Below are 27,652 nucleotides of genomic sequence, written 5' to 3'. Positions count from 1 at the left end.
TACCTTCTCAGTCCAGCCTTTGGCCAAATAAACAGGGGCAGCATCAACATGATTTTTTTTAATCCAATGCTGAACAGATTTTTTCTGTTGGATTAATTAAGCAATTTTGTTCCTTTTGGCAATTGAAGTCATTTCACCTTCCTCTGAGCTTTTAACCCCTAAGCTTTATTCTCTCCTGATTCAAGATCCGACCAGAAGCGCTGGTACAGAGACCTATACCAGGTAAGTTTTAATACCATGCAGCTCTTAGTTCTGTGCTTCTACTCTGTTAAACAGCTGGACCCACAGCAGCCAACTTAGGGCAGCGCCTTACATGTTCTCACAGAATCCAGACTCTTCTTCAGCTTTGCCTAGGGCTTTAGTTATTTGGCAGAAGAGAGAAATGCCAGGATTTTCTTTAAGGAATGTATCCTTTGGGGACTTGAAAAAGGAGAAGAATGTTAACTTCCTTCCAGGTCTAGTAGGGGCCTGTAGTAGGAGAAATCTCTCTGGAGTTAAGGTCTTGTTCACAAGTGATGCATTGACCTTTTTACCAGACCCTGATAAGTTAAATTGTTGTTCCTGGATAAGTCCTTGGATTCTCAGAGAAAGTTCTGTTCCCCCTGAATCTTCAGAACCAGTAGGGTACAACAAATGCCACGAGTCAGTTTCCCTATAACCAAGACCAGCCAATCCCAGGCCATCTGTACACCAGGAAGACACTATGCCCAGAGAAGCCTGGCCTTTGCCCTTGGACCACCAAATCTGCATCCCTGACTCCTGCCCTCCTTAGGGAGGCTATGGAACTGTGCCTACCCTCCCCTTATCAGATGAAAGTCCATTCAGAAGGTTGCTAGAGTCAATGGGGTCTACAGATCACTGTTTAGTCCCACCAGTGTGCTACCTGCCTCTTACCCAGGGTTCACTTGGGAGGCACACGTTTTGGCCATCAGCCCAGCAATGGAGCCTTGTCTGACTCTTGTACACTCTCTCCAAGAGGCCTGCAAAGATGAGCCTGAGGATTTCCTTTGAGAAAACCACTCTCTCCCCTCTCTCCTTCCCATGTCATTTTGTGGTTTATGATGCTGAATATTTCTGTAACTCTCTTTACTTTGAGGATATCTTTTTGGGCTATTATTGTTTGGCAAACACCATTACTCATCAAAATTTATTAAGCAGGGACAGCCACAAAAGCAAAGGTACTAAGCGGTGGGCTTGCAAAACCAACAAGACAGGAGAACAAGAAATGCAAATGAATAATAATAACTATAGCTCTCCGTTATTAGTGCTTACTAGAGCTAGGTGCTGCTCTAAGCAAGATATATATAGTAACTTAGAGAAACCTCACAACAATCCTGTGAGGTTACATCCTTTCTGTTAGCAATTCTTCCTTCAAAGGAAACATATACAGTATTTATTGGGCACCTACTCTGTGCCAGGCACTGGGCATATAGCAATGAACAAGATAGACAACATTTCTTCCTCGTGGAGCAGAGGAGACATACGGTAAGGAAACAAACAATTGCAAAAATAATTCCTAGAGGGTAGGAATTGGTTGAGACTCTGCAACTTGAGCAAGAGTCTGTGCAAGTCTGTGCCTGTGGCGTGCAAGCCCTTAGAAAGCGACATGGGATTCCGGGCTCTCCTCCCTTCCAACCTTTCCAGCCTAATTTCCTCCTGTCCCATGCCATACACTTCACAGTCCAGCAGCACATGAATTGTCCACGGGGCTGTTTCTTCCCTCTATTCCTTTGCTCATACTATCCTTGCTGCCTCTAATGCTTTCCTCAACCGATCCTTGTACAGCTTCCAGAATCTACTCCCCCAGAAAACCCTCCTTGGTCCTCCTTGGCCCAGTCAGGCTGGGTTAGTTGAACATCCTTTGTGCCTCCAGGGCCCCTTGTGCTGATCTCTATCACTGCACTTGGCCTCAACACCTGGCAGGGATCTGTTGCGGTGTCTGTTTTCTCACTAGGCTGGGTGCTCCCTGGGCACATGCTGGGTCCGTCTTTGTTGCCCCCGTCAAGTAGCCCAGGTCCTCACCTGCAGACTGCTACCAATGAATGCTTTTTGGATGAATGTGGATCTGTGCGTGAAAATGTGCCTTCTCTGCCCTGGTGGAAAAAGTTGGGAATCAAGAGACTGTCCGTTTTCCATAACAGTAATCAGTGGGACAAAAAGGGAGCCTGCTGGGTGGAGCAGTAGAGGCTGGCAGTGCTGGAGCAGGGGAGGACGAGAAGGGGACCAATGGTGGTGTAGACCTCTCCCACTCCCCTAGGGGACGCCCACCTTGACTCTCTTTGAACAGTTGCAGTGACCGAGAACTTACTGTTTCATCAAGCAATCTGTTCCTCTGTCATGTCTGTTGAAAAGTTCTTCCTTATCTTAAACAAATGCTGCTGAAGACTTTCAGAGATTTGTCCTCTAGAACAGAATAACTTGACTCTCTCTTCTCTATAATAACACTTCAAGTATCTGAAAAGTGTTATCCTGACCCATGTGAGACTCATCTTTCCTTACCAAATAGTTCTAGTTCTTTCAGCTACTTCTCACTATCGTGTCACACAACTGGACACCTACAGCTTCTTGATGTCTCTTTTAAACATGGCATCCTGAGCTGAACACTCTTCCAGATGGCTTCTGATCAGTATGGAGTATTTAATGGTACAATTTCTTTCATGAACCTACAGCTTAAGTTCAAATTCACGTGTTTTACAGCCTCATCAGTTTGTGGTTTTTATTGCTCTCGTGAGCAGTGAAACTCCTTAGTGTTCTGCATACAACAAACTTTTGGCGGGCCATGTTTAATAATTATGGTCACAGCAGCTACTAGTTGTTGAACATGTGCTGTGCCATGAGCCAGGCACTGTGCTCATCATTGTACCATCAATAACTTTCTTCTCCCATCCACGCTGAGGCTGAGTGAGGTTAACTAATTGGCCCAAAGTGCAGGATTTGAACCCAGCAGACTGTCTGACTCCAAAGCCCACGTTCTGTTTAACCCACTGCTCTACCTCCCATCCTGAACTTGTACAGCTGATTTTTTCACATAAATTTTAGACTTATCTCTGTTAAGTTTGATCTGAGTTTCTGCTCTACTTTCCAGCATCTCAGAAACCCCACAGGCAGAGTTTTCAGATTATCTTTTTCAGGTTTGTATCATCAGATCTGCTGCCGTCATCCAGATCGACGACAGTGCCTTCTAGCCCTCCATACGAGGACCCTTTCCAGGTTGACATCCTCTGGACACAGTAGGGGCCAGCCTTTCCATCAGCTTCTAAGAAACCTGCCTTTCTCTGCACCTTTTTCCATTTTGTCCAAAAGTCATCATGAGAGAATTTGTTAAATAGCATATTGGTTTGAAATATGTCCTATATGTAGCGTTCCTCACACTCTAGCAGGTTAACAGCGCTAAGGAATAGTGTGAAAGGTGGCCTCTTTGGTTTGTATATTTTCACAAATTCTCAGTTTAATCTTTCATCCTAAAGTTTTGCCAGAAATCAGTCTCATGCTCACCTTTACCCCCGGTGTGAAAGTGAGCAGTTGCTTCTGCTTCAGGCTTCATTACTCATTCTCATCTTCCATTATTCATTCATTCATTCGCAGCATCAACAGTGTTCCCACAACCACAGATGCAAAAATTTTTTATCTTAAATCATTTTCCTTTTCCCCAAACATTACAATAATGCATACTTCTTGTGAAAATATGGGAAGTACAAATATAGGTAAAGAAAGCACAAAAAATTGTCCAGTGATCCTAGAGATAGCCTCTAACCTCTACTAATTCTTTTTATAATCTAGAAGGCAGTTTGCCTAGGCACTAAAGTAATTTATGGCCAAGATCTAAGGATGGTTTCCCACCCCTAGGGCAGGAGCTTCAGCCTAATTATTAGCTAGAAAATTAGTACGGGAGAGATGCTGGTTCAAGGTGAGGAAGAAGGCTGGGCCCCCGGGCAAGAGTGGGAAGGATTGTGGGAGTGGTGGGAGACAGGGTCTCCCAGCCGTGAGCCTGAAGGACATCTCCCTGTTCCACCAGGGCTGTTCTGTTTACACAGTGTCCTTTAATGTGCTGATATTCAAGGCAACACGTGGTCGTCCCCCAATCCTCTTGATGTTTCCCCAGAGGAATTCCTGGGCTGCTCTTCTGCTGTGGTTTTTCTCTTTCTGTCATAACTGTTGTGCCCCAGACTATCCGGCTTGAGAGTTTTATCTGGACACATTTCTTTCTTCCCCTCAAACGTCAGTTTGAACATCACGGATTAGAAGAAGAATCACATGGGCGGGAAGGTTCCCTCTGGGTGACTGTGATATGTTGGACATCTGTCTCGAAATACAATCTGTTCAGTTTAGAGCCAATCTCTCAGTCAATCACTGTGATTTTTCACAGATGGATGGATGGACAAACATCTAACAAAATGTCTTGTAGATTCTCATCTAGAGAAGTTCAGGTGCAGCACTGCCCAGAGGTCCCTTCCAGCTCAGTGATTCTTTGAATGCATGATTGATATTTTGAAAACGGGAGTATCACTTGATATATTTGTCAGTGGCTGGCGATCTTCGTGAAACTTCAGTACAGTCCAGGGAAAGCCTTAAGGAAGAGATGAATTGGATAGAGGAATTTGGGGAAGAGATGAGCTAGTCATCAGACGGCATGGGTAGGAGTGTAGAAAAGCCTGTTCTGGGAAAGTTGTTGATGGAAAATAAAGGGGGAATCAAGAGAGGCCAGAAGTGTCTGATACCACACAGAACATAATCCTGCAGTTGAACGTGGCAGGAAAGGATAAATGAAAATTGCAGTAACCATCATATCAAGAACTTGACCCCAAAAGGCAACAGTAGGTCATACAGGTAGAGATTTCAGACACTAATCAAATTATGTGTCTGGTATCAAATGAACAGTTGGGCATACATCAGTCTTTCTGACCACGTCTGCACACACAGATAGCTAACAATCAGCTGTGGTAGCCACGTCTTAACATACTATCAAAAAACTTTAACAGATACATTCAGATTCTACAGTGCCTCCTCAGTTCTTTTCTTTTCTATAGCAACGTGTACATGGGCCACATCAGCCAAGTAGGAAGACACACCTTCTCTTCCTGGCTGCTGGGAACGGTGATTAGGATAGGAGCCTCAGGAGAAGCAAGTGGCTCTCTCCCGAAACAAAAAAAATGTTGACTCATGGAGGAGTCAGGTGGGAATTTAGGAAGGTTCGTGAAGCAGGTAATTACAGATCTGTTTTCTGTCATTCATTCATTCATTCGCTGAGTCCCTGCTGTGTGACAGGTGCTGCAGGAGGCAAGTGGGTACAAAGATGAAGACTGCAAGAACACTCACGGCCAAACAGGGGGGATACACTGGTGAGCACATGGTTGTAATACAGGCAATAAGAAGGCCAATGGAAAAAAAGAGGGGAAAAAAGGAGACCAGTGGAGAAAAAGCAGAGGGCGCTTTGGATGCTCAGAGAGGAAGCAAGCAGCTGAGCTGATGACAGGGAACACTTCCAGCGTGTCATATCAGAGTTCAGTGTTAAAAGATGAGTAGAAAAAGTTAGCCAGGTGAAGAATGAGGGTAGGGGGGTTTGAGACATAGGAAACAGATAGAGGAGGGCAGGACACATTCAGCCAAATGAAAGTAATTTGGTAGAGCCAGAGTTAGCGTGGGGGCTGGGGTGGGGGCAGTCCACTGACAGGGCTGGGGAGCAGTCACGAAGTGTGCCCTACTCAGGAATGTGATTATTCCCCTGCATATGGTTGAGGGGAGCTGGAGGGATTAAAGAGTACAAGCGTGATCAGAAAGATGAGTCTCATGACTGGGTGCCTCGAGGGTGTCTGTAGGGCAACAAGAAAAGAAAACGGAAAAGCAGCGAGGAGACTAGCAGAGTGAGCCAAGGGAAGTGTTGATGACCTGGACCTATGAAATTCCAGGTGCGATGATATTAAGGAGGTAAAATCTTCCAGATTATCTAATGGATTAGACCTGAAGAATGAGCGGGGAAAGGAAGAATCTAGGATGGCCCCCTGGCTCAGACATCAGGCCAGCAAGATGGCAGCACCATTTTCAGAGGCATGAGTTTGAGGCTGGACTGGAGGGGGCAGCGAGACATAGGGTAGCTCATTTCACTCTGGTTCCACTGTGAGTATCTGTTTGCTGTGAGAATTCGCTTCCAAGCTGCTGATGGTAGGAGCTGTACTGGCCTGAGACTTCGTCATGCATTCCTATCAGGTCCTGCAAAGCTAGACAACCTACCATGAAAAACCTTAGGGAGAAGGGGAGGGGATTTTGGCTTTGCAAAACCTGGATGGTTCCATAGGGAATTATTCTTACTTTGGTTCTCAAGAATATTGTGTGCTGATATTCATAGTAACAACTGTGCCAAGATGTCAGACATTGACTCAGTCCAGAGCAATGGACTGAGCAATGCAGGTGGTGGAGGGGAGGGAGGCGTGTGCAACCAGCAAAGAGCTGTCCATGCTGGTTGGAACCTAAACCAGCTTAGCGCAGCCTAAGTGTGAAAACACACCCAAGTCATTTCCAGAAATGTTTTATCACCAGTAGCTTGAATTTGCACACTGACTTCTCCGAGGCTGCTTCCCTGTGAGGTGGAAGTTAGCTGGTGCATTGGGGTCCATTTAAGGTTTAGGTATAGTTGTTGGAATAGTCTATGAGAATGTTGAGAGATGACATTTTAAGGCCATCTTTCCCTCTTCAGCTATATGTGATTCTGTTACATAAACTAACATACTTCTGGCTTTACTTTGGATGTCTTGTGGGGCATTATCTTCTCAAAATTAGAGGTCCATTTCATTCAACACTATGGTAGACTTTAAAAGGGAATAACCATTGATCAATGCACATCGTATTTTTCAAAATTAGCCATTTTTTTCATGGAGGGGTTACTTTTAAAACATAGTAAACAACTAGTAAATTGAGATTAGAAGATTCAAAGTAGCATTCTTCCACAGATAATCTACTTGCTTTAATACTCTTCACAAAGTTGCTTTTTTCATCTACTATGTGCAGATTTTCTAATGAATTATGTAGATGAATGAGTAACTTTTGAGCTACCTTTGCATTTCTCCTTCTCCCATTTAGATCTATTCTCCCCAGAGCATGGAGGATATTCTAACATAAGTTCTGCAGAGCTAGAAATTTGACTTCAAACTTTCAAAAACTGTTCCCAACCAGCTTGAGACCCCAGTGTCAATTAAATAAATTGAATTAGAAATTACAGAGTTCGGGGGCCAGCCTGGTGGCGCAGCAGTTAAGTTTTCATGCTCCGCTTCTCGGCAGCCCGGGGTTCGCCGGTTCAGATCCCGGGTGCGGACATGGCACTGCTTGGCAAAAGCCATGCTGTGGTAGGCGTCCCATGTATAAAGTAGAGGAAGATGGGCATGGATGTTAGGTCAGGGCCAGTCTTCCTCAGCAAAAAGAGGAGGATTGGCAGTAGTTAGCTCAGGGCTAATCTTCCTCAAAAAAAGAAAGAAAGAAAGAAATTACAGAGTTAGAGTTTTTTGGGTTTTCTTTTTTCTGTTTTAACTATTGCCATATCCTGATACACTGCCTAAAATTCTGACAGCCAGACAAATTTCAGTAGAATTCCTAGCCTCTAGTAATTTCATCAGCAGAACTACCCAGTGATATGTGTCCGTGTTCACCTAATACTGACATTCAAAAGCTCGCTCTCTCTCTCTTTCTTTTTTACTGTTGTAGTAAACCATATATGGGGAACAAAAAAGTAATTTGAAAGCCTGAATCAAATCAATTGCAGTTGTAACAGAGCAGGAGATTCTAACGTGATTGGTTGCTCTCATTGCTGGCGTAGTTATCTTTGATCCAAGAGGCTAAGGTTGTGTGAGGTCCAAGCCAAATAACAAAAGCAGGCTTTCTCTAACGTCGTTCCAGGCGCTTTTCATTCCCAGAGCCTACAGGTGTTATCCTGGCTTAAGGCTGTTGAAATATGGAACAGCAAACCAGCTGTCATTCATAAGAATTGGCGCTGGCCAGCTGGCCAAGCCAACTACAGAAATAAAGACATGCCTTTTCACTCTGATACACGGGGGCCTTACCTCTGAGCAGACGGCTGAAGAATCTCAGGTGACAGCCCTCAGGGACAGTGTTTGTGGTATTCAGGCACTCACCACCCTGAAGAGGCAGGGCAGGAGACATCTGTTGTCAGCATGCTGATTAAGGAAAGCAAAGACTGGCCTTGCCTCCTCCCCAGACTTTGGGGAGAGGAGGAGAAACTGAGGGAAAAGCTTAGATGACCACATGCTATAAATTAATCTTCTTCGCAGTGTCTTCCATTGTCTTCATTAGGAAGGAAACATACAGAATCATAATTGCACTGGGCAATTGGTCATTTTTAAAAATTGAATCTGAAGTGGAATACAAAGGCCCTTGTGTATTCCTGATGGGAGTGTAAATAGGTTAAGTCTTTCCAGAGGGCAATTTGGGAATATGTTCCAAAACAGGAGCCTTAAAAATATGCATGCTCTTTGACACAGAACTTCTACTTCTAGGAAGTTACTCGAAAGAAAGAATCAGAGATAGGCACAAACATTTATGTACAAGAGTGTTCATTTCAGCATGAACTAAAATGGTGAAAAATTGAAAATGATTTAAATGTCCAAGAATAGATGATTGGGTAAATAAATGATAACACGTCCATACAATGGAATAATATGATCTTCATTTTATTTGACTGATACTTGGAAGGAAATTTACTAGGTGAAGAGCATTTTCATTAACTCCTACTTCCTGCTCCCACCCCAGTCTCAGAATAGAATGAATTATTCCCTCATCTGTGTTTTGCTCATTATGTAATTCTTTGTTTCCATACTTGTCATCCTCCTTATGTAGAAGGTACTTTTGGGTGGGCCAGTGCCCATGTATCTTTATAGCCACAGGGCCTAGCACTGTGCCTGGCACACACATAACACCTGCTCAGTAAAGGTGGATGTGTGAAAGGAAGGAGAGATAGACTAAAGGATGGAGAGAAGAAGTCAACAGGACTAGCATTTGATAATCTAATATCTATTTGGCTTGAGTAGCCTTGCAAACTTATTCGTTGTGACCTCAGCCTCAGGGAAGAGTGTAGGTAAAGAGCATAAAAGGTCTGCAGTGGCCCTAATACAGATTTTTTTCCCCTTTAGTCATTTTGTAAAATCATATTTTATTTTCACAGGAAGTTTTAGACCCTGGATTACAAAGGCCTGATTATAATCGTTCTCTCACCAGCTTCTAAAACTCATCTTTAAGTTCCTGGTCAAGATTTTTCCCATTCTGTACTTGTCACATTCCTTCCAAATTTGTATCAATATCCATAATAGCAGTTAAAATGCTCCTAGCACAAAAAGTAAATAAATAAAAAGAAAAGAACAAAGAAAGGAAGGCTGCTTAATGGGAACAGAGTTTCTGATTGGGATGATGAAAAGCTTCTGGAAATAGTGTGATGGTTGCACATCGTGAATGTACTGAAAGCCACTGAATTGTACATTTAAAAGTGTTCTGTTATGTATATTTTACCACAATAAAGGAAGGAAGGAAGGAGGGAGAGGGAGGGAGGAAAGAAAGAAGGAAGAAGAGAAGGAAGAAAGAAAGGAAGGAAGGAAGGAAAGGAAAATAGAAATTGAGTCGTGTGGAACCCGCTCTTTCTATAAATCTGTTTTTTATTAGTTGAGCCCTTTCCTGAACAAGATTCCAGACTTCAGTTAGTCTTTTTGAAGACAGGAAGAATAAATTCCTCAGGTTTGTATTGCATCCTATTATCTTGACCTAGCAGTTAGGTCCAAAAAAACCTCCCCAGCCTGCAAAAGCTTTGCCATCCCATTTCCTTCCCCCATTACCTCTTCCCAGTGTCACCACAAGGAAGTGGCTGATGACCATAAGCATTAGTGGCCTGAAGAACTATGGTTATAAATTTAGAGAGTCATTTTTTTCCTTTAAAATTATTGCCTACCCATAGCTTTTTTTTCTTCCGGAATCAAACTAAAATCATTTTAGTGCTAGTCCTCGGTTTATTCGAGTGGCCATGTTACTTCTTATGTATACACATGTTCTCTTGGAAGAAATGCATGCAATGCCATGTGGTAGAGATATATTTTAACTATCATTAGAAAAATACAGACGGTGTTTGTGCTAAGTCTTGCTCTGAATGACGCCATGAGAGGGAAGCCCTGGCTCTGAGGCTTCCCATGACCCTCGGCCACTTTGCCCAGCCGTCCTCTCCTGGTTCCCAGAGGAGAGGGTGAGGAGTGGTTATCCTTAGTCACCCCTTTTCAGAGGTGAGGCTGTGAGCACAGAGGGAGCCAGGCTAGGTCCAGGGTGGACGCTGCCGTGGATGGAAAAGTGACCACTCCTCTGGCCTCCTGGCTGTAAAGGAGCCTTAAATACCATATCTCATTGATCCCGAGATGCACGTCTTTGCATCTCTGAAGTCAGGATGCATCCTATAACTCAAGGCATGCCATAGTTTAGTAGGCAGCTTTTTTCTTTCTTTTTAGAAGTACATAATGTGGGCCTTAAAATGTATGAGTCTTAGAGCTGATGAAATATGATATATTAGGGATAATCTAAAGATAGTCCCTCTCTAACATTTTGTGGAAATCCCTACCTGCAAGGAAAGTTAGGATGTGAATCCCTGAGTCACCGGCAAGTGAGAAGACAAGTCTATTTCAGAGTCAGGCCGGTAATTACAAGCTTCATATTTCTCCTGCTGGGCCCAGACCACAGCAGTAATAAAGGCAGTACGGGCTTCCTTTTACATGGGGGCTCTGTGGAGGTCTCTGCTTGAATACGTACCTTTCTTTATCAAAGAGGCTATATTGTAACCTTGCATGCAGACGCTACATGAAATAAGAATGGATCCTTTGTGGATTAGAGGTCAAAGATGTCATTGTCACTCTGTGACTTGCTGTGGGCAAAACTGTGACCTGGGCTGAGTTCATTTCAGTGTCCTCTCCTTCTCTCCCACCAGGCACAAGGTCCTGTCCCCTGGCTCCCTGGGTCCCAACCTACCCATCCTGTGTACCACCCCTTAGAACCTAAGCACTCTCTAGGGTTATGGGCTGTGTGGGTTATGACCATCCAAGTAACATGTTAAGTATCATAGTCATCTCCTAGAAAACCTAAACCTGAATGTGAAAATGTTTTATTGAGACAGAGACATGGGAGAGAGACTTGTAAGAGGCATTTTGTTATCAGGTAGATCATACCTATGGGTAACTACCCTCCCCGCCTACACTGAAGACTTGTCCTTTGCCTAGTCCGCATGCCAGATCTAGAGTTACAGCCTGAAGACTGGTGGCTGGTTTTCAGGTCTAAAAGTCTTCCACACGGGAAAGGGCTAACTGGATCACTGGAGACCACTTGCCCGCTGTCCCAAACGGGAGGAGACACCTCCACTCCTACCACCCGCAAAAGGATGATCATTTTCAACTAAGCCCAAAAGCAGACATGTGAAAGCAAGACAAAACGCTCTTCCCAAACCTCCTCCCGTCCCCATTATAAGAAAAAAAGGGGTGGGTGGGAGGAGTGATGAGACTTGAGGACGGGAAATGCTAGGATGAAAATGTGTCACTAACTTTTCAAATTCAAAATACAGTGGTCTTAGAGAGACCATTTTTAGGTAAAATATAAAAAGAAGTTCACTGAGCCTCAAGAGAGCCTAGCTGCCTCTTGAAATGTATTTTTTTGTCAGCTGCACCAGAGTAGACTTCTGCATTGAGGTCAGACAGAGGGAACAATGGGGGAGAGAATTCCAGTGTGTCAGGTTTCATCACATGACATGAGATGGTTTAGATACAGCTCCATCCGTAACTCTCAGGTTCAAAGAGGATTTAAGGCTTAATATCTCCAAAGAACAAAGGGGGAGAAGACCCTAAAGTGCACCAAAGGCCATTTCTAGATTCTGCCTGGTTGGCATTTAGTGCAGAGGCAGCAAATGCTGGACAGTCTGCAGAAGGAGGACTAGTGACCCAGCACCAAGACAGCCTCTCCTTCCTTCCGAATCACTTGATTTTATTGGAGGTGGAGAGGGACCCACTGGAGAGGTCCTATGTTAAGTTTCTAAAGCTTCTAATGCCACCAGGGAAGGGGCTCGGGGATTGCCCCCCTCTTTCCCTTTCTTATGTAGCTGTAGGGGCACCCAGGGGATCTTAACCTCCCTTCCCTTCACTTAGCATTGAAATATCATGTGGGCAATGAGCTGCCTTATCTTGGGGGACTGGAATTCTTGCAGATGAATTCCAAAGCTTTCTGCCATTCAGAGTTTCTTGTGTTTTTCACAGTTGTGTTTGGCATCCCATTGGCACTTCAGGGTACAATCAAATTCACTGCCACTCTAGTGACATGAATAATCCATCCATATTAATGAAATGATAGCTGTTCCCTGCCATCTCTTTTCCTGTTCTTAAGCTGATTTCAAATAAATGAATCTCACTTTTGGGGTGGGGGGATTTCCTTATTCAACTCCACTATTGAATGGAGGGACAAAGAGATAATGGAATGATGGTGATGCAAAATAACTGTAAAATAATTACTGCGTTGCTCCAAACTCTGTATTATTCATCCGTGTAGTGAGAGCTCCTGTTCAGTACCACACTTGAGTGGCAACCTCACCAATTAGCACTGCCGCTGCGGGTCTGTGAATTGCATGTGAAAACAGAATTTGTCCAGAAGTGCTCATGCAAATTGTGCAACACGAATGTGGCCTCCGTGTCAAGGCCTTTCACGTGTTCTGACAGACTCATGTCTTTCCAGATTTCTCTGATCGGTGGCCCCCCTTGACAGTTACCACAGCTCATAAGCCAAAGGAAACCGCTCCTGTTGCTATGAATACTATGTCCGTGGTGAGGTTTACGAGCTGTTCCTGCGGCTGGGTTTTTGCCTCAAAACACAATCAGATTTTCACCCGGATCTGTGAGAAAACAGACTAGGAAGGGAATATATGCAAATACCTATGTTAATGCCACCAAACCTATAACTTGGCCCCATGGTGCTTAAGAAGCCTTTTCTCTTAGTGAAAATTATTTTATCACTTTAGCGTTAATGTATGTTTCATGTTTTAAAAATCTGCATTAATGCAAAGAAACCTGAAAAGCAAAATCGTTAGGTCACATATGAACTTCACTCTTATTTTATATAATCAGGGTATGTAATATCTTTGTAAATATAGTAACTATACATTTATAAACCATTCTTTGCTTTTCCCCAATTTGAAGAAATTCCTAATCTTTCCTGAGGACAAAAATATTTGTTCCATTTGAGCTCTCTTTAGAACCATTGGGTTGTTTTTTCTTGGCAGTTTGGAGGCCTCAATGGGGAGGAGGAGGTGCCCTCAGGCATTTCAAGGGCTCAAGCAGCTGCAAATCATGCCCACACTCTGGTGGCCAGTGACACACGATCAGAAATGGCATGCTCACAAAGGGAGGCCCCCAGGACAGGCTCTCTTCTGAGGCCAGCAAAACAAAGCCGGGGTGAGCTTGCAGGCCTTGAAAATGGCTGCCCACAAAATATCTGGTGGGGCTGAGACCCTCCTTCATTTTTCCCTGCCCTTCCACAATCCAAAACCTCAGGAGCAGTCACTTGAAATTCTCCACTTTCCAAAGCTAGCTGCATTTGGACTGAAAGTAAAATAAGAAATTTCACCCCGATATTGCCTTTGTTCTTTACCCCCCAAATGTATAGACAACAGAAAGCACAACTTTGGATTAGAATGTCTCCAAGCCAAACTTCACCTGCTGTTGGGGACGAGGAGGAAGGTGTCTGCTAGCCAGAGTCTGTTCTTGGACTTTCCTCAGCCTGATTCTTCTCCAGCAGCATCCTGCTCCCTCAATTTCAATCCCTTCCATTTAGATATTTTGTCCTCCTCTCCCCCTTGCTGTCTGTTTTTGCTGTTCAGTATCACATATCCTTTTCTCCAGTGGGTTCTTGACTTGACTTCCATTCCTTCAACTTCTAGCCCCTCCTCCTGGTATTTAAGTCCTTAGTGCCTCTATTTGGGAATCTGGGCTATTTCTCTGGAGCCCCTATAGGGAAAGTGCTCGGCATTGAGACTCATGGTGACCAGCACTGGAAACCCCAACCTAGACAGTGTCTCCTCTTGTGGCTCAAGTGCCCTAACCTTCAATTCCCAAGGACTCTCTTCTCTATTGGTCCCAGACAGTTTAAAGGGATGGAGGCACTCAACGAGAGCCTGTGAATAGAGGGAGCTAATGGAGCACAGGCTGGTGTTGAGTTTCTTTTCTCATCCCCTCTTCAAAGGCCCACCACCTCTACATGGGCGATCCTGCCGCTCTTAATAGGAATCGGTGATAAAATCATGTGTGCAAGGAGAAAATATCGCACAAGATTTTTTAAAGTTCTTCCCCGCAAAATTCATTCTCTAACTAAAGGGATACAGACACTTAAAGGGAAAATCCCGTCTAAAAGGGGAAGAAAGTTGCCCTGTGCTCTGTACTCTCTTGCCCCCCTCCCCCAAACTCTCAAGTTACATTTCCTCTATCAGTGGTGCAGAGCGTGTGGATTTAGTAGTAAGTTCTAAGGGTTTAAATGGATTTTCCTCCACCTCCACCTCCCTTTAAAAGCAGTCCATTCTACAGAAACAATATTTCCGTGCTGATTTCCCTGTGTATTTTGAGGGGAGGGCCCCTTCCATCGCACCCCCTTTGCATCTCCCCAGAGCACAGACTGAAACGGCTGAGGGCTGCACACACTCAGCGGGTTCACAACACAGGAGCAGCGAGAGCTCCTGCTGCCGGCCTTTGGCCACTGCATAAAATCGGGAACGGGTGGCCCAGAATTCCTTCAGATGAACCGCGACAAGAGCCAGCCTGGCCCAGGACAGCAGATGCCAACACCCCCCACCTCCGCTTTCCTGGGCTTTTGATTACCTTTGCCTGATCAAAAGAAGGAAAGCAATCTGTCTCTCTTCTACTTGTTTCATAAAAGAAAACATAATCATAGTTTGACACATTACTTTTGGTGGATGCACAGAAAGAATATCCTGTATTAGAAAGGGAGCGAGGAGAAGGAGGGGGGAGGCTGAAGGAAAACAAATTGGCTGCCTGCAGAGGTCCAGTGTCAGACGTCAGAGGAATCTTGTTCCTTCAGACGCTGTGGGAAGGACCATGGCAACGAGGGGCCCACTGAGCGAGAGAGACAGATGGGGAGATTTGCAGCCCCTCCCTCCGATTAGAAGACAGAACAAATAGGGAAAGCAATCCATTTTCCAGAGGCCAGTGGTAATTTCAGAGTGTTGTAGACCACAGTATCTGCTTCTCCTCAACGTTGTCTCAATACAGGGTAGGAAGATTTTCAAAGAGAAGATTTTTCATTTGTCCAGAGAAGACACCCAGTCTCCAAGTTGCTGATAGAAAGTGTGTGTTTACCTGGAACCACCAACATATTGTTCAGTCATAAATGTTCAATGGCCCAACTGGTTTTGTAGTGATTATTTTGTTTGAAATTATTTTTACTACCATCTCTAGTTTAGATTTAAAAGATTGGTGGGATAAATGCAACATGAACTATCTTATGAAAATATATCATACCATTTCTGTTGCAGACAAGATTTAGCATTAAGACCAAGAGTGATTTTCTGACTTTTTAAAAAATCCAATATAGAGCTTAAACCCACTAATTAAGCCTAGGAGATACTTAGTTATCACATTTCTTATGAATTCTACTTGTCGTTAAAACCCTTTAATTGGGCCACTGTCTAATTTTTATTATTCCTTGTCAGGCCTTCTTGAAAAAAAGTTAAGTGAAACACTTAGCAGGAAGTAGAAAGTTGGGGAAGCAAGTTAAGGAAGCACAAAAAAGAAAAGGTTTTTTTTCTTCCCAAAGTAGTTTTGGTGATATTTCCTGTTACTATTTGGCATCTTCTCTTCATCCCCAGGATATATTGTTAGTGTTCTGAAAATATTCAAGATATATACCTACCATCCTACTCCCGGTTGAGCCCAGTGGGATGTTTAAAATACTGTATACTCAGTTCACATTTAAATAAATTCAGTTTTTAAAAAGCAGGGAGGACAAAGAAAACTGGAATTACTGATGCCCAATTTTTAAGCAGACATCACTACCTCTGCCAGATTTCTGGTAGCTGCCTGAGGGCAGAGTGAGAGACTAGAAGGGAGCAGGAGGAGGTGGGGACCAGTGGACCAGAGAGTGACCCCAGACATTTGCATATGGTAAAGAGGGTGTGAATTCTTATTCTTGCCAAAATATACCTTGCAGTTAAATTTGACTCTTTACTCTTCAGTTCCCACAGTCAGTAACCAAATCTCGGCCAGCTTCCCTTCACCTCCTGGACGCGTTACTCCAATGGCTGCCTACGACCCTGCCTCTCCACTTTTCTCCTTCTGATCCAGCCCCATTCTGATCTCTGCTTTACCTGACACCAGCTTAATCTTATAAAAGTAATGCCTTTATCGTTTTATTTCCTTTAAGAGCCTGCTGTGGCTCCCTGTCTGTTGGTTAGGTCAGATGTCTGTGCCTGCATTCAGACCTGTCCGTGTTCAGACCCGCCTGCTGCACAGGTTTTCTCCCACACACCCCACATACACTTCAGCTTGGGCCTGGGCACAGACCCCTCCCTCCTTGCAGGTGGCTGCTCCTTTCTTCTCCTCTGCTCACTCAAATCCAAATCAGTGCTTCTCTCAAGGCTCCCAGTCAAGCCTCTCCTTATCCATGGAGCTCTTCCCAAGCAGAACCAGAGAATTCTAGGGCAGTAGGAGCCTTAGAGATCACCTTGGCAGGTGTCCTCACTTTATAAAGGAGAATACTGAAGCTCAGCGATGTTCAGTGACTTGCCCCAGGTCAAACAACCCCTAGAACCCGTGTGTCCTGCCCCCTATTCCACCCCCTTTCGACTGTGTAACTCTGAGCATCCCGGCTCTGACCAAGCTGGCTTTATGGAAATCCGATGGAATAGGAGCACATGCCACACTCTCACCCTTCACAAGCGGGGATCCTCCTTGAGCTTTTCACTGAAGGGAAACCATGTCTCTCCACCGGGATTCTAGCATCTCGACAAGACCGAGGGCGTGACTGCCCTTCCCCTAGATTCCAGCCACAACACCTGCCACTGTGCTGGGGTGCTGGAGGCCCCTGGGCACTCCTTGAGCAATCAAAGCTTTTTAAAAAGCGGGATGCATATCTGAATGGAAAGAAAACTTGAATGGCAAATTATACGTTCCACACATAAGGTTCTAGTGCTCAGATTTGGGGTGGAGGGTTTGTGCTCTATGCTTGTTTCCTGGGTGATAGATGCATTTTGGCCATGGAGTGATTGTACCTTCCTGCATGTAAAATCAAAACAAAGTTGTAAGCACACCCAAACCTGTAGCCATCCCCATGGATTTTTGTGTCCTAGTGAGTAAGTCCATTGTTTGCTTATTTGTTCTGTTTGTTTGTTCCTTTTACCTGTGGCTGAGTATTCTCTAAGAAAAGTCAACTCTGAGACCTAGAAACTGAAACTGAAAATGCCATTAGGGTTGTGCAGTACTGTACAGCTTCAAGTGACAGGCATAAGGCTCCGTGTTCTTGAACCAGATCCCTGAACTTCCATCAGGTTAGCAGGCTTGGCAATATATTTCACTGACCTAGTCACCCTTCCTTATCTGAGTCCCTTAGCAGAAAGTGAATCAGAGTCTTCCAGACCTCTCGAGGTTCCTACCCAGGGTGTGTGCACATCTGACTGCAGGATACATTTGGGCTCTGTCCCCAAAAAGCCTCTGGAAGGTGCTAAGAGTGAGTGGGACTCTGCTACAGCCCCAGATATTTCCACAGTGATGGGCTCCATGGCACAGGGATGGCCCCTCCATGCTGTGAGGTATCTCTCAACATCCTACACATGGATGTCCATTCCCTGGGGGCTTACGTTTACTGACTAATGGAGACTTGGCAACTCCCTCTTTCCTTGGATTGGTCTTGTCAGTCTTTTTTACATGCTTCTAAATATAAACTAAGAGGTAATGTTCACTGGGCCTTATATAGAAAGTATCTTCAGTAAAAATTAAGCCCCGAGAACCTAAGGCAGATAAAGAAGGGAATCTCACTCTTGCTGGGTTTTCCTGTATGCCACATAATGGGGACCTGAGACAGACTTACAGTTCAGTTTAGAGGTTCATCATCCCCCATCTCCCCACCTTTCAGCAGGTTTCCAGCTGTTTATATTTAATCTCAGCTTCCAGAAAAGGTTTGGTTGACTTGGGAGGGATTTCATCATTGCTGATTGAGAAATTGTTAAGATAGGGGGAGGATAAAGAGGAGAAGAAACCCAAGGGAGAAAGTGAAGTAATTAGTTAGTTGGAGCAAGGTAAAAGAAACTCAGTGTGTATATTAGAGAAACGGTCAAAAGGTAAAGAAGACCGGAAACGTGATCCTTCGTGCTGGGGAAGCTTGCTCAGGGTGATAAATAGCCTGAGCAGCAGGTTAGCTCTCCCTCTCCGACTCCAGCATTAATCAGCCCGACCCTCCTGTTCTGATTTTAACCTCCTACAAGCAGTCAACTCGGAGGGAAGTGGTAGTTGTGAACGGTCTTAAAGCAGGCGTGCGGTTTTAGGTGGAGAAGTGTGTACGCGAACCACGCGTGTGTTCTAAAGGCACTCGCCCAGATCTGGGGAGCGTAGCAGAAGGGGGGTATTCATTCAGCTAGCTAGAGGAAGAACTGGCACAAGAAATTTGGGGGGAGCGTGGGGAGGGGGTGGGCATTTGAGGTAACATTATGGGAAGAGGTCAGACGTGGCTTTAGCTTCTGGTAGGAAAGAATAGGAAACTGGTGATCCAGCCCAGATGTTTAAGCAAAAATATTTATGCTTTTAAAGGGGATCTGTGGCAAGTGATTTTTGGCACATAACCCCCACTTTGAAGGCCTATATTGCTATTGTCAACACGAGTGGATTTATTCCTCACTAAAATGAAGGCTTCCCATAAACTTCACCTTCATTCTAGGGTCTAGTTCCATATTTAGCTATCAACTTAATTGTTATCCTAATCAAAAGGTGGTCATTTGTGAACAGGGGTGTTTTCCTATATAAGGCTGAGGAACTGATCTGTTGAGAAAGAACAAAATATGAGCTGAAAATGTAGGCCCCACCTCAAGTTTCTAATTTCCTCATTATTATTAATATTGATGACAATGAAAGCAAACATTCATGAGCGCTTACTGTATGCAAGCCCTGCTGAATCACGCTGCCTGAGAGCAGTCCTGATAAAATGAGGGACGAGTGTAAGATCTGTGGAGAGGAGGATTTCTAATTGTTTCCAGATTCCTTTCTCCAGGTTACTGGAGGGACAGGGGGCGGTCAGGAGCTGTGTTTACTGCAACACAGGTGCAATCAAGGAGACCCTCTTTCAGGTCCATATTTCTTCTAAGACTGTTTTTATCCCAGTTTGTCCCCCAGCTCTTCTCAAGGTTCACAAAAGACCTGGGCCACTTCTGTTTTTTGGAGTTACCAGGTATATTTACAAAATGAAGAAATGCCAAAAGGGTTAAAAAAAAGAAGGTGGTGTTTTTATTTTTAAAAATACAGTGCAGTGTAATTATGCCATTCACAAGATAAACACAGGACTTATAAAGAATGTTCATTCATAAAGGCTTTAGGCAAGTGCAGTCTAGTAACAGGACACAACTTAAAGCCGTGAAATAGAAAGTCTCACTCAATCCTGTCAAGGTTTCTCAATGTAAAACCTCATGTGAAGAATGTATCTGAAAATCTAAACTCGAGGATCACTGTGGATGTAAGGCGCAGGGTCCAAGGACCCCATCCCCACCTGCCCATAGGTGCAAGCTCCTCCCCTAGACTCCCTTTCTCTAGGAACCTAGTTCTCAGCCAAAAATCTCTAAATATGAGAAGTAACAAGCCCAGATTTCTCAGTGTTACTGCTTTTTCTTTCTACTTGCTCATGCCCTCCCCCAGATCCTGGCCTCCTCAGACCCCAGCACAACTGCTGGCCTGGCTTCTGCTCTCAGGAGTGTGGCGAGGGCTGCCCTCCTCTCTGAGCCTCTGCATGATCATACCTGGTTTGCCCACAGGTAGGTTCAGCAGTCAGAAAACAGCAGAGCAGGCTGACATGGACTCCCCCCCCACCCCCCCGCCCCTGACAGCATCTTCTGGAAGGAGGGGAGAGCAGAGAGCCAAGCGCAAGCAGCCTTGTAGAAGGGGCTTTCCCCAGGCAGTCAGAGCTAGTGTCCCTCGGCTACCCTCCGAGGCTGCAGAGAGGAGGGAGGAAGCCCCTGTCTTCTCTTCACAGCCCGCCCTCAAGCTCCAAGCTTTCCTTTCCTTCTTCCTGTCCTGCAGTGGTTGCAGCAGAGAGCTCCATTTGGCTGCATGGCAGTGCTCTTGTCTATAAACGGAAACATTGGCCTGTCTCCCAGGATAACACAAGATAGGCCTCTGCATCAGTTATGCAATCTTTGCTGTGATGACTTCATCAGAAATGGGGGGAGGAGGCAATAAAAGAGAAAAGTATGGTTTGGGGAAACAGTAGCTCAGGAGAAAACTCTCCCCAGCAGCTCTGCTGAAGACAGCTGAGACTCCTGCCTCCCCCTCCCTATTTTTACATCAAGGAAAGAAAGGCAGCAAACATATGGCTAAAAAACCTAATTCCTGGAGCAGCTGACAAACCACATGCAGTCCATGTGTCCTGACAGCGGCCACTCGGATGCAGACAGATGCCGTGCCCACCCCTGTGGGGCAGGTCTCACAGCCCCTGGGGCTGGGGTTTTCCTACAGCCCTGCAGAGAAGACAACCTGTGGAGGCAAATGATCGTTTTCACTGTCTCTTGAGTTCTTAAACTCTAAAGATTGGGCTGGTTCTGGCCATGCTCTGTGCTTTCAAGCCTAGAATAGAGAAAAACCACAGAAAGTAGATGGTGCCACAAAGGGAAGCTTGTCCAGATGCACCAGAGAATTCTCAGAAGATGGTCAGTGCCCTTCAGAGCCTTCTCTGGGACTTGGGAGCTCTTTGTCGAAGCAATGCCAAGCTGGCCTAGTTGCTGAACCTGTAGCCAAACTCAGTTTGTTCACATTCATGCCATGTCCAGGTCTTGAAAAAGACAACAGCCACTTAAGGATGTTTGTTATACACTCAAGAGGATAAGGTGGGCTCAGGTGGAAATAGTCCAGGTCCCGAACACAACTGGGGCCCCCTTCAACTCACTACATTCTGTTCCATGTCTGTTTAGGCTAAGTATTCTTAATGAGGTTTGGGTTTTTGTCGGGGGAGGGTTGTATTATAGTTTAATAAATGCTTTCAACGTTGGCCATTTAGGTTGTTTTTTCATTTTTTCCTACTCTGCATCATTCAAGCTATTAAAGATAAACCTTTGCACAAAGCTGTGAGTATTTCCATGAGATGAGTCCTTAGAAATGGGATTTCAGAACAGGATGTATTCACATCTTTGATCACTCTGTGCTCTGTTCTGGAAGCCATCCCTCTCTTGTCCACCTAAGCCATTCCGAGACATCACTTCCTCTGAGAAGCCTTCAGTTCCCTCTCCAGGCACAGTCAGGTGCTTTCACCACTGGGCCCTATGCTCTGCTGTCTCCATGTAGAAGGCCCAGGGATGTGGCTTCTACTCCTCCTCTGCAAAGATGCCACCAGCTGCTCAGGAACTAGGGCATCCTCGCTCCTCATCAGAATTATGGAGTCCTTGAAAACAGGCTCCCTTCTTTCTTTCTCTCTTTCTCTCTCTCTCTTTCTTTTTTGCCAATTAAAAGACTTTTTCTAGGGCATAAGTTTCTTAAAATAATGCTTACTTGAAGTAATACGTTCTTAATAGAAAATGTGAAAGAGTATAAAAATAAAAATCACTTCTAATTCTGTCTAAGGTGACTATTCTGATTACTCTCTTAGAAACTGCTTTTTCCCCCCTTAACTATATATTGTAAGCTTTTTTCTATGTGATTAGATAGTCTGAGAAGGCATGATTTTTATTGGCTGCCTAGTATTCATGGTATGGATGTACCATAATTTATTTAATCAAGCTCCTATTGTTGCACACTAATGAACTTTTAGCCAATTTAGAGTTGCTTTGGTGGTGCAATTAATCACAACAAAGGGATCAAAAGGACTCTATAATTTACATCAAAGGCAGAGGAAAAGCATAACTCTCAAAGTTGTGTTTCCATTGGAGGGACCTATGGTAACTATGTTCAAAGCACTGATAAGAACAAATGGTATTTTTGTTGTTTTTACCCCCAAGAAAGTCCATGAAAGCCTGACCTTCCTGTGGCCCAGGGCACTCTCGTATCTTGCACTGGACCACCACCTTTAACCCTTGCTTAGTTCTTCAGTGGAGGTTCTACTCAGTTGCTCGGAGAAGCAGTTCACTATAGGGCCATCTTTTATTCTCCTCTCCAATCATACATGATAGTGGTTTAGGCTAGAATTCATCACAGCCAATTAGTCAGTTCAGTTCAGCAAATATTTATTCTCTTGCAACTGTGCACCTAGCTCTGTGCTGGACACTGCAAGACTCATACAGACCTGCAGATCCTGCTGGAATGATGCCGTACAAGTCTCATCCTACCAGAAAATTATCCAAGCATTTGAAAAGTTGGAACTTTCTACCTCTCCTATGTGACCTAGTAAGAAACAGTGATACAGTCATATATATACAGTGATCACGAGCACAGAAAATATATTATTGCATACAGGGGAAAAAAGCTGAGAAGAAATATAAAAACACATCAAAATATTAACATGGTCACCTTTGAGTGTTAAAAATGAATATTGCCTTTTTGTTCTTTCTAGTTTTATACAGTTTTTTCAAATTTTCCCAGTGATCGGGGGAAAACTCAGCAAAACATGTATTTTTTAAATAGTCAAAAGTCCTGGTAGGAACTCCATTCTGCTCATTGTAAACCACGTTTAAAGTCCTAGTCCTCATTGTCTTAGGAGCTAAGCTAGAACCAGAAACACAGCACTTCCCTCAACTTGACTTTCTAGAACTGCATGATCAAGAGGTTATAGCAATAACAGTAATATCAACAAGCTATTTGTTAGACAGTCAGGGCGGGCCAGTCACTGGGCCCATGATGGAGCTAAGTTTCTACCCAGGCCTGTTGGGTTCCCCCGAGATAACCTGCTCCTTCTTAGACGTTGAACAAAGAACTCTGCTGAACCCATTTGGCAGGCTTAGCATTGGGCCCCAAGTTACCACCATTTCAGTGATGAGCTTCCTAAATTGATAAACTGCCTCAAAACTCAGTCATCTTGGGGACACCACCAACACACATCATAAAACCTTTTTATCCAAACTTCTTCAACAATCTGCTGAAACAGAGGGGTTTATATGGGGTAGGCCCTGTTGGGGCTTTGCTATGAATTTATTGTAAGCAACTCTCCAAATTCATAGTGAAAAATTCTTCTGGACAAGGACAAAGAAAGTCTGTAAAAGAAGCCACTATCCTGAAACCAAGTTCCTGCCCTGACACTTGACCAACTTCAAAGAGAATTCTAAGGTCTTATTTTATTTTGTTTCTTCTTTCCACTTCTGGTTGAGTGGTCTAATCTTATGCCCTTTCTTTAAATGTCGAAGTTGATACGACAAAGGCATCCTAATTTTGGGTATCAGGCAACTTATAAAAAATGATGTGTATTTTTGTGCTCTTTCAACTTCATCCTTTGATCCCAATACAGTTTCTACCTTTTTATTCTATGCCCATTCCTCTCTCCCCTTACCCCCTTCCCATTTCTCTTTACTCCAGAGTCCTCTTGGGTGGTCTGCTCAGTTTAGACCAGATGCATGTTATGGTCAGTGGAAAAGTCAGCGTCCCAAAGATACCACCACCAGCTATGGGACATCAGACAATACTTAACCGCTCAGAGACTTGAGTTTTTAAAATAAATAAAATGAGTTTAATTACTCAGGTGAAAGCACCTGGCAGGATGCTTTGCATACAGTGGGTGCCCCGTAGGTGTTAGCTGTCATCTTCCATTGTTGCTTCTGGTCTTCTCCATGTTTGAAGAACCTTTTCCAGCCAGAGGGGACTTTCCTCCAATCATAGCTTTCCATAGTTCTACCTTATATCAGATCAGGGACGGGAAGTCTAGTGATGTTTGACACTCCCTTCCTGAGCAAAGGAGTTTACTGGCCTCACCCCTTCCTCAGTCTCGGCTGCTCCTCAGCCTCCATCGCAGAGTTGCAGGAGGAGTGACCTTCTTGGAAGAATCATGGCCATAGGGTCCTTTCAGAATTCTTGGTTTGTGTTGCCTGAGCAACTCTCTGAAAATTTGGGAGTTTTGTTTCAGATGCAGACTAATTTGCAATACAAACCTAAGCAACTCAGCACTCTGCTTTTGAAAGTGCAGGGTTTGCAATCTAATCAGGGTACAGAGAGCTCAGATGCCTCAAGTTGCAGTCAGTGCCCATAAACCAGGATTGTCTGTCCCAGTGATTCTCAAACTGTGGGACATCTTAATTACCTGGAGGGCATGTTAAACCGCTCCCAGAGGTTCTGATTCAGTAGGCCTGAGGTGGAGTCTGAGAATTTGCATTTCTAACAAGCTCCAGGTGATGCTAATGATGCTGATCCTGGAATCACACTTAAACCCTCGATTTAACACATTATTGTTCCTGAACTGCCTATACTCGGGGGCGGGGGGGGGGGGGGCGCGGAGGCGTTAGCATCTTCTTAGCCATTTTCTTTCTATAACTCTTTCATCTCTTTCATTGTCAAGAAAGGAGTCTTATAAATAGGATTTTCATTTGAGGAGGTGGAAACTGAGACCGAGAGGTCAGATGGTTGCCTCAGAGTACCAGTTGAGTTGACCACCCTGAGCCTCTGGGAATCACAGCCAGATGCCTCCACTCCGCCCCCCGTGGGTGTCGGATTCATCCTGTGCTGCTGACATGAAACTGCTGAACGCTCTCCCAGCAAGTGTGATGTTCTGCGTGAAACGTCAGCTTCCACCTTTGAAAAGACTTCCTCCTCTGAAACTTAAAACTTGAATAGTACCTTTGCAAGAAGAAAGCCTCTGGATACTGGGGAGAGACTGGACAGAGAAGTCTCTTGATGTATATTATCTAGGCAAAATTGCGTTTGGGCTGAAGATTGACTTAAATTTTTTCTTAATTACTTGACCTGGTCCAGTGTGTGTGAAAAGCACAGATTTGTGTTCTGGGACGTCCTTTTGGTTTATGTTTTATTTTTATTTTTTTCCTATTATGAACAACCCTTCCTCTCTGCCCTCCTGCCCTCTGCGCCTGTTTCCTTCCCGGGCCCGGGCCCACACGGTATTGGGGGACGGGAACGCGGAGCCGCCCGCCTCGTCGGTTTCTTTGTTAGGGACGCCTGCGCGCAGAGGCATCTTCCGGCCTGCCGGGAGCGCAGGGGCCCGGCTCCTGACTTCTTAGAGTACCCTAAGGACTTGTAAGCATATAGGCTCGAGTCGAGAGGCTAAATTACGCCCTAGGGGACTTTTTAAGTAAAATCCTAAATTTCATTTAGGCTGTTCGCAGACCATGCGATTGCAAAGACTCTTGAGTGGAGGCTCGCCCCTCCGCGCCGCCCTCCCGCGCCGGCTTTGTGCAGCCCGGGCTCCGGAGACCCTGCCTCTCTCGGGCAGTCCGCCCCGGGGTCTGGTTTACGCCACTCTCCCTCCCCTCTCCGGTGGCCTCCGCCCCCCACGATCTCCTCCGGCTCCCAGCCCTTCCGTTTCCTTCCACGGCCGGTCCCCAACCCCCACGTGAAATCTTCCTCCCCTCGGGCTGGAAGAAAAGTCGGTAATAAGAAACCAGTTCAGTGTCAGTCGGGGAGAGGGGGGAGATAACCCCAGAGATACACCGCAATGGAGAGAGAACTCATTTTGTGTAAAGAGGGCCTCGAGTCCCCAGGGAATTCCTGGATTGTCTCAGGCTGTCGTGTGTGATGTCCATCACGCCGTGCGAACACCATCTGCTCGGTATTATGCTCTCAGTTGCCAGGCTACCTGCTGTACGCTGTAACACTTGACTGCCTGGCTCCACGTTCGCAGCGTTAGCCCAGACGCGCGGGGCGGGGGGACGGGGGCGGGGGAGGAACCGGAGTCATGATTAAGCCATCTGCAAATGGGGGTGGGGGGCGGGCCACGCCACGCGCGCTGAGCAGGCGAGCTGGAAGCCGGAGGACCGGGCTGACACCACCATCTGCTGGGACAGAGGAAGAACAGCAGCTGCTCCTTGTTCCCCGACGAGGAACGCCGGGAAAAGGCTGAAGCCCAGGGCGTCCTCGAGCCAGTTCTCCGCAAAGTCCCGTCACCCCAGACTCAACCACCGCCAGCAGCCTTTTCTGATCCCACCTTAAGGAGCCAGCAATCTTTGGTTCGCTGCCAGCCACCGCGGGCCCTCTCTCCAAACACTATGCATGTTCTTCAAAACACTTAAGAGAAATAAAGCTTCCCTACGCACAGATTTATAAATAAACAGCTGGCTGTTCTGGGGAGATATTTTTACCACAGCTGGTTTTTGAAGTAGAAAACTGCTTCTTTGCGGGGAGGCAGAGTGTTTTTTACACCTCCTACCTCGCCTCATCCCTTAGAAAATCGCGAAGATCTTTTCCTAGGAGAAGACATGTAAAATAGATTCTTGGTTTTGATTTTTTATCCCCCCCTCCCTTTATTTTACTGAAGAGTGAGAGGTTTGGGGAATGTTGACGATCTGTGTAGCCAATTGGATTTCTGAGAGGAAGAGACTGAATTAAGATTCTTGGTAGAAAGCAAGGGAGGTTGTCGGGCAGGGGGTGGGGTAGAGAACAAGCCAGTAATTAAAACTAAAAATACTGCATCGTTTGGCTTCAAGGCGTTACATTTCTGGTGACGAAAGCTCAGCCTGGTTTTCTCTAATTGCACACACAGTGTGTGTCCTCCTTAGAAACAAGAACAGTGGCTTGAAATCCTGAAATTCGACAGACTCTTGCTCATTAAGCCCTCTTAGACTGGAGGTTAAAAGCCACCATATAAGATGAAGCAGCTAATGGCCTCAGCCGGCTCAATTTGTAAGGCGAGTCACTTGGTGCATCTTCACACGTTGGAATATACACCCAGGTGTCACTCACCCGCTGTTGAATGCAGCAGAGCTGGTTGGGAAAGTCCTAAAGGTGTGCCAGTCTAGAATCACGCATGTTTCATATGGAAGGCAATCCTTTAAAAATGCACATAGCCCTCCTGCCGTTATGTCTTCGGGTCTTTAGTGAGAAACCTGAAGGCAAAACCTTTGGCAGGAAATCATTTAGGGAAATATATAATCCTGTGAAGTAATAACCTAACTGTCCCTCTGGGAAGGCTTTTTCCCACTGTGCTTTTGAATTATTTCTTTTTGCTCCTGGAAGACAGGTGTCAAAAGTGGTTGGATGTACAGATGCCTCTCCGTATTCATGGGGGCCGCATCCGCAGATGCAGCCCCCCCGAATATGGAACCCAGGGATACTAAAAGCAGACTAGGAGACTTGAGCATCCATGGATTTTGGTATCTGCGGGCAGTGCTGGAACCAATCCCCTGAGGATACTGAGGGATGATTGTATCATCATCACCTCATTTGCCTCTCTCTCCCTTCTTTTCCCAGGTGGGAGGCTGGGAAAGCAACATGACACCACTTACCACTCCTGGGCATGTGCCCCAGCTAGCAGGACTGGTCACACAGAACAGGACTATCTCAAAGTTCACCAAGATAAATGGGGC

General features: G+C 45.2%; 1 protein-coding gene across 2 annotated transcripts in view; it reads left to right on the top strand.

Moving 5' to 3' along the window:
- Positions 1–27,652, top strand: part of MAML3 (mastermind like transcriptional coactivator 3) — a 393,467-nt gene that overhangs the window by 351,529 nt on the left and 14,286 nt on the right. The window lies entirely within an intron of this gene.

This window comes from Equus asinus, chromosome 3 (assembly GCF_041296235.1).
Source record: "Equus asinus isolate D_3611 breed Donkey chromosome 3, EquAss-T2T_v2, whole genome shotgun sequence".
NCBI lineage: Eukaryota > Metazoa > Chordata > Mammalia > Perissodactyla > Equidae > Equus > Equus asinus.
Note: the sequence above shows the minus strand (reverse complement) of the source record. Positions and strands in the feature narration are given on the sequence as shown.